Source organism: Dermacentor albipictus, chromosome 9 (assembly GCF_038994185.2).
Source record: "Dermacentor albipictus isolate Rhodes 1998 colony chromosome 9, USDA_Dalb.pri_finalv2, whole genome shotgun sequence".
NCBI lineage: Eukaryota > Metazoa > Arthropoda > Arachnida > Ixodida > Ixodidae > Dermacentor > Dermacentor albipictus.
In genome coordinates, this window is record NC_091829.1 from 48,567,199 (window position 1) to 48,578,884 (window position 11,686).

Here is an 11,686-nt window from a genome sequence, read left to right on the forward strand (position 1 = left end):
AAATGTCGTACTGCCTTCGTCAGCAACCGACTCATGGCAACAAGAACAACAAAAAACGGTGGACGAGATGGTGCCTTTAGTAGAATGCACGCTCACAAGGTATTTATTGCCTATGGCTCTAATTCGACACTGCTTTGACTGTTCTGTCGCGCGAAGCTGAAGGCTATTCCCAAAAGAGATTGATAATACGGTCCCCGTTAACGTCGCCAGCGCTGCAACGACACGGCTATCCCGAGCAGCGGCAGACAGCGGACCGCCATTCTGTTATCGTGACGCGGCGTATTGAAGAACGGCCGAGATGGCCAAGATAGTCGGTCGCAGGCGGCGGCGGACGCGATGTGCGCACGGCACCATATTCACCGCATCGGCGACGAGAAGAGGCCGTCCCCTATCTTGAAGAAGCACTCGGCGGGACACACGCAAGCGGGACCGCCGGCACCGCTGCTTCCGTACCCCCAAAGCGCTGCAGGTAGTCTGGGCGCAAGTTTCTCCGAATTCTCAAAGACGACAGGTAAAGAAGCATTATTCATATTGGTGTTATACAGTGTCAGTGGCATCAGGAGGGAGGTTAAACTTATTAGACAAAAACGCAGAGAGGTCGTCCTGAAGTAACAACCTCCCCGCCTGCTCCTCTGTTCAGAGGAATTTGCAAAAAAAGAACAAGAGAGGTATGAATCATGATGGCGAGGATATAGACAGCAGGATGCGACTATGTACAGGTTCGTGTCCAAAGGGTCCGCGCAAAGCCTTGAATCTAGACCTGTGTTAACTAAGAATTCTGGGGGAGCCTTGATATCTCGCATCGTCGATATTATAACTAGCCGAGGATCTTAGTAACCTTTTTTTCATTCAGTAGCCTGTTAACTGCTTGGTGCAGACAAAGGTGAATGCCGGCCGTTCGCAGTCATATTTGGGACAAGCAACAAGCGTTTGCGCCACTGTCTCGGGGACTTTGCACGTATCACAGTATGGCGGCGAGTCTGGGGATCCACCTTTGAGGAATCGTGTAAATTACGCGGCATCGCTATTGAAGTGTTGCACTAACGGTGAAACCGTGCACAGTTGTTTCAGCAGCAAACGAGAAAGGATTTATTTCTGCTTTCCAGGCTTTTTTTTTTTTAGAAACGTGTGGTGAAGATACCGAAATTCACATCGTGGTGCACCTAAATAACACTGCCTCAATGCTTCCAAGCAACTTGGAGACACCGACAAAACCACTCTGAGGGTGAGTGCTGAAGGTATGTGCTATGTTGTTGCCTTGAAGACTATACGGCACATAAGTACGTCTGCCCACATCGGCTTTTATAAAGGTTCAACCGCGGAATCATAGCGTCATGCATCCACTGCTGCGAAGAGCGATCACGTTCGGTGTGTGGCACGCAAGGTGCTGATAATCTGCCGATGTGAGACAGTGCTTAAGGCTTCGAGTTTGAAGAATTTGGTTCAATGACGAATCTGTCCTGCTATTACGGCGTGCGTGATCTTCGTATATTGCAGCGTCGACTTCGAAGAGCTCGCCCATCCATTGTCGCGTCTTAGTTCTTTGCGCTCTGTCCTCCTATGGCAGAGCAAGTATATTTGCACACTTAGAACTTGTCCCACGGCTAGCACCTTCTCCATTTTAAGGGTCAAGATGGAATCGTTGGTGGGAACAAAGTTTTCGTCCTCGATGACTTCTTGGGGCAAGCAATCGTGACGGCAGCTGCGACAGACGACACGAAAAGTACATTAAATAAACGTTAATAGCGTTCGTTGTGAAACACTCGTTTCACATATCTCAGTGTGCTCCACGCGGTGAAAATTAATACAGCTTCGAGACTACGGCTTTTCTCATTGCAGGTGTATTTTGAGTATTTATAGCCTTAAAGTTAAGGGTGTTAGCCATGGACAAAAGAGTACCCTTAAGGGTGTAACAATCTTGGATTCCGCACTCTTAAAAAAGTTTGCAGCTTCTGGGGCTTCTCACACAACGATAATCGTCGTCTATCGTGCGTGTCTTCCTTTTCTTTACCGCTGCGCGCCCAGTACTTCCACATCATGAACGACGACATGCGCTTCATAAACGTGACAGGAAAGCATTCTCGCCAGGAAAGTAGCGAGCGCACAGTTTTCAAGAAAGGAAACGCAAGCAAGGCAGATTATTGTTGTGGGACGAGATAAGCCCCGAAGGGGTGCGCATTTTTAAAATACTGCACACATACGGAAGCCTAAGCTAAGCTAAAACGTCTAAAGAATCCTTTTTGAGGCGAAAGCCTTTCTAGGCTCATGGTCAAGTTTGTGTCAGCAGACCTGACCGCAGCAGTGTCTGCTGAAGCGTCATCACGCCATGTGAAGACCTATTAAAGACAGTTTAAAGAATGAAAAATGATTGATATGGTTAGTGAATGATAAAGTTATAATAAAGAAAGGTAGAGGTTAGTAATGACTAGTAATGGCTAATAATTACTACGAGTGGCTTGTAATAACTACTAATGACTCCGAAAGGACCAATATGTCTAACGACGGCTTGTAATGGCCACAATTGATTAGAAATGATTATAAATGTCTAGTAATGAGCAGTAATGATTAAAATGACTACTAATGACTACGAAATGACCAATATACCTAACGACGCCTTGTAATGACCACAATTGTTTACAAATGACTGAAACTGCTTACCAGTGAGCAGCAATGACTAGTAATGACTGAAATGTCTTGTAATGACTAGCAATGGCTATGAAATCATCAATATGTCTAACGACAGATTGTAACGACTAGAATTGATTATAATTGACTAAAAACGCTTAGTTATGACCAGTAAGGACTAATAATGACTGAAATGACTCGTAATGACTACTAATGACTACGAAATGACCAATATGTCTAACGACGAATTGTAACGACTACAATTGATTAGAAACGACTAAAAATGCTTAGTAATGACCAGTAATGATTAATAAGGACGAAAATGACTTCTAATGACTACTTATGGCTATGATATGACCAACATGTCTAACGACGGCTTGTAATGACCACACTTGATTACAAATGACTCAAAATGCTTAGTAGGGGACAGTAAGGACTAATAATGACTACGAAATGACCAATAAAATAATAATAATAATAATAATAATAATAATAATAATAATAATAGCCAACATAAGAAGGAAAAGAATACAAAGAAAGAAACAGAAGGAACGAAGAAAGAAGAAATAGGTGACAGAAGAAGGAAAGAGAAAGACAAAGAGAAAGAGGTCAATGTTAAGAGGAGGAAGAGTAGGCTTTCGCTGTTCACCTCTTAAGAGAGATCTTAAGAGACTCAGGCATTTTTTGAGGCATTTCAAGTTCACTGAACAAGGCATGCGCTTGGCAGGCGAAACGTTAACCCCTTTCACATCACTTTGGTTGGTGTTCTGTTTTTTTTTTTCTAGTATGAATTTACTTCTCGACTAGACGGTATGGCGTCCAGTGTTTGATTTCATGAACTCGTCAATCTAAGCCTGCGTATGTGGCCGTATGCAGTACTGTGGCACTGTGTCCGGCAGCTGGAAAAGGGATTTGTGTTTGAGTTTCCGTCTAACAGAATCATGTTTTCTTGTATATTCAAATTACAATATGACGCTATCATGTCTGTAAGTTCTGTGTAAGTCGTAGTTTAGGAATTTTGTGACGCATTTCACTTTGGCAAATTGAATTGGTTCAGTAAAGCACTGCGCGAATGGCCTGCGTGGTTCGGCGTGGGTAGTGCGGGATTATTTTTCTCTAACTGACAACGCCACTGACGCCGACTCCGGATTTTGTGCGACTCGGGGCCCATAAGGCTATCGCGTTAGAACAGAATACTATTTTAACGCAAAAGGCAAAAATATTCGGCCGTAGCTTAAACATAGTAGAGTTTACACTCGGTTAAATAACACGATATTGAGTTAAGTTAGTCCATTCGTTAACAACTTTCGAAAAAAAGGGGTACTTAAAACAATTAACACGTGAGCGAAATGTGCTTAACGTCAAATCATGCATTCGCCTGGTGGTGCACCCTGACGAGGATGACATTACTTTTATTATATATAATATCGCTGTTTTAGGGCCTCTTAACTGATAGAAAAGTTTAAAACGGGAACAGTTATTCCTTTGTTCCTTTGGGACACTGTATTAAACTGGCCTTGGATGAAGGGGTGGGGGCGGGGGCCGTCATTGATGAGCGTACAAAATTCCAACATACAAGGCGAACAGCTTTTTTTTTTCTATTTTCACAGCATCACGTTTAGTAACGCGGTCGCTGATCATAGAAGCAGTCTTACTTGTAAGACAACAGATTTGTATCCAAGGGATCGAACAGCAGGAGGATGTTAACTTTAACGCTTATTTATAGGCCAAGGTAGTGGTGAGCGCAAAGCGTTGCTTAAACGTTTTTAAATGACAAGCGCAGGTCATTCTACTGATCCCACATCGAATATTGCAAGGACCTGAGTGCGGTGCCTTGACCATTGAAAGTTGTGCTTTCAATGGCCGTTTCCAAAGCACTGTGGGACACAGCGTGCAACGGTGACACGTATTGTGCCATTGACCCCTTTCTCCGCACCCATCGCTATTTGATGCGTTTAGAAATTCCTTCCGCTCGACTCTATGCTGTTCAGCCATTCTTATCGTCCATGCCGTGCACGACCAGCTGATCCTGTTGATAGCGTGGAGGGTGCGCCGCTTTGACCACTGACGAAGCGCGATAAGGAATGGCATTGGCAGAGAATTGTTACATCACTTTCGGCCTTCGTTCGTGACATAGGCGCTAAACTCCCGGGCCGGCGCCTTGAATCTTCCTCGCAAGTAACAAAGGCGTCAACCGCGTGGTTTACGCCAGTGATGTGCGCCCCTGGCAGCGGTTTGTGATACTGTGATACGGTTTGTGAGCAGTGACTGCACTGCCACTGCTTGTGCGGCAGCAAACCAGGTTAAATGGTTGTTCGTTCATAGCGGCACGTTTGAAAGCACTGAAATCGTGGCACCTAAGCGGGCATGTAACGTGCTTTCCCATTTTTTAAAAATAATTCACTGGCTTTTTTTTTAAGACATCGAAAATAATTTCGTAACGAGTTGGAAGTTAGAAGCTACTGAATTAAATGCTTCCTGGAACGCTCTACAACTTTATGATTCTAAGTTTTGCCCTGAAACTAATATTTTGGAGGTTGGTTAAGTAGTACTGACAAATTATTCAATTCAGCAGAATAAAAAAAAAATCTGTGTTAGTTTCTCCACACAGTAGCCAACAACGTGAGTTCGGTCGCGTCTTCCTAGAGTGCTGCGACATATTTTTATACCTCGGCTAAAGTTAGCTGGCACAACCTGTATCTAGATGATGCATCGCGAGTGGACAGACTCGGTGGATCATAAGGCCGCGAGGAGTAAGCAGCGTCAGTCGAACAGGTTCTTGATATGTTGGAAGGCAGTCTCAACAGGGCTTATAAGGTCCTAAGAGTTCGCTGATGACCATGGCCGAGGGGGAGAAAGTTCACGTAGGTGTCAATGGATAACCATTGAATGATAGGAGTCCGTAGCGCTATACCATTACAGACGCCCACGTATAGCGCCAGGAGCTGCGGAGTTTCAGTCCAGTCCGTAACCCTTAATGACCAACTGTTATCTTCCCTCCTCATTACATGCCCTACCCATGCCCATTTCTTTTTCTTCATTTCAACTAAGATGTACTTAACTCGCGTTTGCCCCCTCACCAAATCTGCTCTCTTCTTATCCCCCCCCCCCCTTAACCTTACACCCGTCATTCTTCTCTCCATAGCTCGTTGCGTCGTCCTTAATTTAAGTAGAACCCTTTTCGTAAGCCTCCAGATTTCTACCCCGTATAGGTGAGTACTGGTAAGACACAGCTGTTATACACTTTTTTCTTGAGGGATAAAGGCAACCTGCTGTTCATGATCTGAGAATGCCTGACAAACGCACCCCAGCCCATTCTTATTCTTCTGATTATTTCAGTCTCATGATTCGGATCCGCGGTCACTACGTGCCCTTAGTAGATGTATATCCTTACCACTTCCAGTGCCTCGCTACCTATCGTAAACTGCTGTTCTCTCCCGAGACTGTTAAACATTACTTTAGTTTTCTGCAGATTAATTTTTAGATTCACCCTTCTGCTTTGCCTCTCCAGGTCAGTGAGCATGCATTGCAATTGGTCCCCTGAGTTGCTAAGCTAGCCAATATCATTAGTGAATCGCAAGTTACTAAGGTATTCTCCATTAACTCTTATCCGCAATCCTTCCCAATCTAGGTCTCTGAATACCTCCTGTAAACACACTGTGAATAGCATTGGAGAGATCGAATCTCCCCGCCTGACGCCCTTCTTTATTGAGATTTTGTTGCTTTCTTTATGGAGGACTACGGTGGCTGTGGAGCCGCTGTAGATATCTTTCAGTATTTTTACTTACGGCTCGTCTACACCCTGATTATGTAATGTTTGCATCTTTGCTGAGGTTTCGACTGAACCAAACGTTTTCTCGTAATCAGTGAAAGCTATATGTAAGGGTTGGCTATATTCCGCACATTTCTCTATCACCTGATTGATAGTGTCAATATAGTGTATTGTTGAGTATCCATTACGAAATTCTGCCTGGTCCTTTGGTCGACAGAAGTCTAAGGTGTTGTTGATTCTATTTGCGATTACCTTAGTAAATACTTTGTAGGCAACGGACATTAAGCTGATCGGTCTATATTTTTTCAAGTCTTTGGCGTCCCCTTTCTTATGGATTAAAATTATGTTAGCGTTCTTCCAAGATTCCGGTACGCTCTAGGTCATGAGGCATGCCAGAAAGTGCGCACTTCCATTAGTGGAAGCGCACGCAACGGCGCGAGCGCTTCAACCAACGAGAGAGGAGAGTTCAGGCCCGGTTCACTGCCATTTCACCAGGCATTGCTGGCCTCCGCGCATCACTAGAGTTACTGCGTGTCGCCATACACAATACGTCCACGCATCACTGGCGGCGGAACCGACCGATTGCGCTCACAGTATCGTGGAAGTTAAGCTGCTGCGCACTGACGCATCACCTTTCCCTTCGTGAGTCTGTGGCGGCGCGGCCATTTGCCGCCGCATAACGCTTAAACATTCGCGTTACGTACTCGTAACGGTCCTGTGAGTTTTTTATGTGTGCTGTTGGCATACTTCGCTTGCATAAAAGCCAGCGACTTGAGGCTGCGCTAGTCGCGACGTCCATCTCACGACAAGAGCGTGAAGCTTCGAGGAAACAAACGCAAAACATCGCACGGTGAATTGAGAGCTCGAAGGAGGCAACTCGAGAAAGAAGACGCGGGAATAGGGAGGAAACGGTAAGAAAAACGGGGGCGCCGTTCAATTGACGACGAGATTTGGGCTTTAGTAAAAGAGCGAGACGGGCCCGGGCAAACCAGTGTGCCTTCGAGACTTATTTGTCTCCTCCTCCTTCTGGTTTCGTCCTCGCTCTGCCCGCGCGCTTCCGCTACGCGCAGTTGAATAAACAAAGCCGTGCGGACTGCCGCCTCTGGCTTTGAGGGGCCATTTGTTGACGCAGGAACGCCGGGGATACGCGCCGCTCAATTTTTCAGGGCTACGGCTCAACGCGCCGCGCTCGACTTCGCTCGGCTTGGATCTTGTTTTGACTAGGCGACGACGGCCCTATGGCGAGGCGTTTCATTGTTTCGACGGCGCACGGGGCGTTATGAGATCGCCTCCCCGGGTGAGCTTCTATACTTCGCAGCAGCGACCGTTTCTTGCCGTCCGGGTCTTGTCTGGTCACCGGGGCGGCATTGTTTCGTTTCGTTCGCGTCGGGCTCTTTTCCCGTGCATTCGAGTGGCTTCCTTAATATGGCAAGTCGCGCCGCGTTCAGCGAATCCGTTCCGAGGACGCTCTATGAGCTCAGTCTCACAACAAACATGGAGGACGTATTTTCACACGGAATAACCTTTACGACCAAGAGCGAGATTCGAACGGAGGCTTGATGGGTTAAGCGCGAGTAGACGAACACGGGTTTCTTCCTTTCTTTCTTTCTTTCTTTCTTTCTTTCTTTCTTTCTTTCTTTCTTTCTTTCTTTCTTTCTTTCTTTCTTTCTTTCTTTCTTTCTTTCTCTCTTTCCTTCTTTCTTTCTTTCTTTCTTTCTTTCTTTTTCTGTCTCGTCGCGGGGACTTGTGTTCCAGAGGGGCAAAGGAGTGAACAAGTTGCATGGTGTAAATCCAGGAACGTTTGGATTTATCACTTCAGTTCGTTAGGTGTGTTGCCGCCTCCTTTGTCCTGCTCCCATTACGTTGTTCCAATCAATAACTCACTTTCCACTTCCGTGCAAATCAGATTAAAAAGATAAATGGATATATTCACTTTAGTTAAGTGAAGTCTTTACCTATGTACTCCAGAAATTGTACAGTCCAGGTGCCGGGCACTGACTGTAGCGGTGCATTCTGAAGATATAGGTCGATCGCATAGCTATAGATTCTCGAATTGCTATAGGGCTTACTGAATTCGGAGACTCGCCGAGTCTGAAAACAACGGACTTGTGGAAAGCCGTAGGCGAATCCGCTATGAAATCACGCTTCACGTTTTCGCGACGTTATCTATAGCGACGCCATTTCTACGAGGCTAGTTGCCGTTTTGCTGCTACAAAAAAATGAATAAATAAAGAGTACACTTTTTATTTTTAAGCGCAGAAACTATACAAACAGGAGGCTTTTACGACATTTTTTTTTCTCTGCACAGATTTGCACCTGAATCCTGGAATATAGCGTGACATGCGTGCATGGCGATATGATGACGTCGTTGGTGGAAAAAAAGGAAGAAGAACGCTTACTAATAATTGCGAATAAGGAATTTTTTTTTGCCCGACAGGTTGAAAATAACGTTTCAAGTATGATGTAGCCTTTCAATTCATCCAACTTAAGTTACCTTTAAGATAAAGAGAATACAGAAACCTGAAGATTTTGATATTTTGTTGCAACCATACGAAGTAACAGACAACAAAGTCAGAAAAAGCATACAAGGGAAGTTAATTGTTACGTTTATGTGAAATGTGTAAACAATAATGTAATAGGAAATGAAAGTGGACGAAAAAAAAATTTGCCACGGGTTGGGGCGGAATCCACATCTATGGGAAGTCCGCTACCGCGGAGGCCATTTTCCCCGACCGCCTGCCAACTTGGATGTTTATCTATGCGTGGAGGATTAGTCTTCTGTTTGTTACCCAGCGCCTCTCGCGGCCAAGGCAGTGGAAGTGGAATGCCATTTTAACCGCAGGCGACGTAGTCCGTGTGCTTAGGAGCGAGCGACTGGTCACTAAGCCATCATATGCCACCTGAAATGAGCGTTACAAACAATTGGGGTCCATGAGACTCGATATATATATATATATATATATATATATATATATATATATATATATATATATATATATATATATATATATATATATATATATATATATATATATATACACACCCATACGATGTAAGTGACAAAAAAGTAAGTGAAAGCATAATAGAAGGTAATTGTGATGCTTAATTGAAATGTAGATAAAGCAAGGTAAAGGGAAATTAGAGTGCACGAATACTAAAGCCTGGTACGCCTAAAGGCCCGAAATAGCAAGAGAGAGGATGGCCGCCGCATTTTTTCTGGAAAACCTTTCAGCTTCCCTTTAAAGCACTGCACGTGTAATGTAAAAGATGAGGGTCCGGTTCCTACCGAATGCAAGTGATTTTTTCGTCCACTTTCATTTCTCTTTACCATGTTATTTCTGCATTTTAGTTAAACATAGCCGTTAAGTTCTCCCTTGCTTTCTCTGGCTTCTTTGCCTATTACTTCGTATCATATACTTTGTAATATGATACGAAGTATATATAGGAAGTATATATACTTCGTATATATAGTTCGTATATAAAAAGCCTTCGATACTTGGTATCGAAGGCTTTTCCCAGCTCTCTCTAATTACACCTCTCTTGCGCTTGCTGATTCCAACTTGCGTATTCAAATTTCCTAGTTTCATAAGCACTCCCAATTTTCTACCCTGCTCAACAGCACTTCCCTTCCCTGGGAACCCATTCTGTAACTCTAATGGTCGACCAGTTATCTGCCCTGCGCATTACATGGCCTGCCCAGCTCCATTTATTTTTTCTTTTAATTTCAACTAGAGTATCGAATATCCCCGTTTGCTCTCTGATCCACGCCGCTCTCTTCCTGTTTCTCAACGCTACGCCTAACTTTTTTCGTTCCATCGCTCTTTGCGCGGTCTCCTGTTCTCGAGCTTCATTGTAAACCTCCAAGTTTCTGCTTCATATCTTGGCGCTGGCAAAATGCAATAGTTGAACAGTTTTATTAATAACAACAGCGCTAAGCTCCCAATCGTGATTTGGTAATGCTTGCCGTATGCGCTTCAACCCATTTTTTATTCCTCTGAAAATTTCCATCTCGTGATCAGGGTCTTCTCTGAGTAACTTACTTAGATAAACGTACTTCTGCACAGACTCTAGAGGCTGAGTGGCGGTCATTAATTCTTGCTCCCTTGCCAGGCGTTTAATATTACCGTTGTCTTCAACATGGTAATCTTGAACCCTTCTTTTACACTTTCTCGGTTAAGACCCTCTATCGTTTGTTGAAACTCATCCCCACTATTACCCGCCGTGGTTGCTCAGTGGCTATGGTGTTAGGCTGCTGAGCACGAGGTCGCGGGATCGAATCCCGGCCTAGGCGGCCGCATTTCGATGGAGGCGAAATGCGAAAACACCCGTGTACTTAGATTTAGGTGCACGTTAAAGAACCCCAGGTGGTCAAAATTTCTGGAATCCTCCACTACGGCGTGCCTCATGATCAGAAAGTGGTTGTGGCACGTAAAACCCCATATTTTTTTTTTTATCCCCAGTATTGCTGAACAAGACAATATCTTCTGTAAACCGAAAATTGTTGAGATATTCGCCGTTGTCCTTACTCCTAAGCTTTCCCAGTCTAATAGCTTGAATATTTCTAAGCATGCAGTGAATAGCATCGGAGAGATTTTGTCAGCTTGCCTGACTTCTTTTTTGATAGGTAATTTTCTACTTATGGCGAATCAAGGTGGCTGTAGAATCTTCGTATATATTTACCAAGATATGCACGTATGCTTTCTGTACTCGATTACGCAGTGCCTCCATAACTGCTGGTATCTCCACTAAACCAGATGTCTTTTCCTAACCCATGAAAGCTACATAGAGAGGTTGATCGTACTCCGCAAATTTCTCAATTACATTATCCATGACATGGACGTTATCCATTGTAGAATAATTGTAGAATTGTAGAATAAGTTGATTGAAGTTAAGTGTTGCCCTGATTTAGTGAGGATGATTTCGGTGAATATGTTATACAATCCTGAAAGCAAGCTAATGGTCCCACATTTCTTTCATTCTTTAACGTATACCTTATTATGGATTAGTATAATGTTGACATTCTTCCAGCTCTCTGTTACACTTGATGTCGTGAGGCAAGCTTTAGAATGTCGCAAGCTTTTCTGCCATAATATCTCCTCCATTTTTTTATTAAATCGATGGTTATTCTATCTTCTCCTGCCGCTTTCCTCCGGTAAATGCCTTACAAGGTCCTCCTAACTTCGTAGCTAGTTATGGAAAGAGCCTCTGTATCCTGTTAATCGCTACTTCCAGTGAAGGTTACGTGGCTGCTCTGGGTACTGTACAGGTCTATGTAAAGTTCTGATGCTT

General features: G+C 44.1%; 1 long non-coding RNA gene across 1 annotated transcript; it reads left to right on the forward strand.

Moving 5' to 3' along the window:
* The first annotated feature begins 305 nt into the window (after nucleotides 1-305).
* Nucleotides 306-8,731, forward strand: LOC135916159 (uncharacterized). Its single transcript, XR_010568862.1, has 3 exons — nucleotides 306-511; nucleotides 1,107-1,238; nucleotides 8,706-8,731. It is a non-coding gene; the product is annotated as an uncharacterized lncRNA (long non-coding RNA).
* Nucleotides 8,732-11,686: the final 2,955 nt, after the last annotated feature.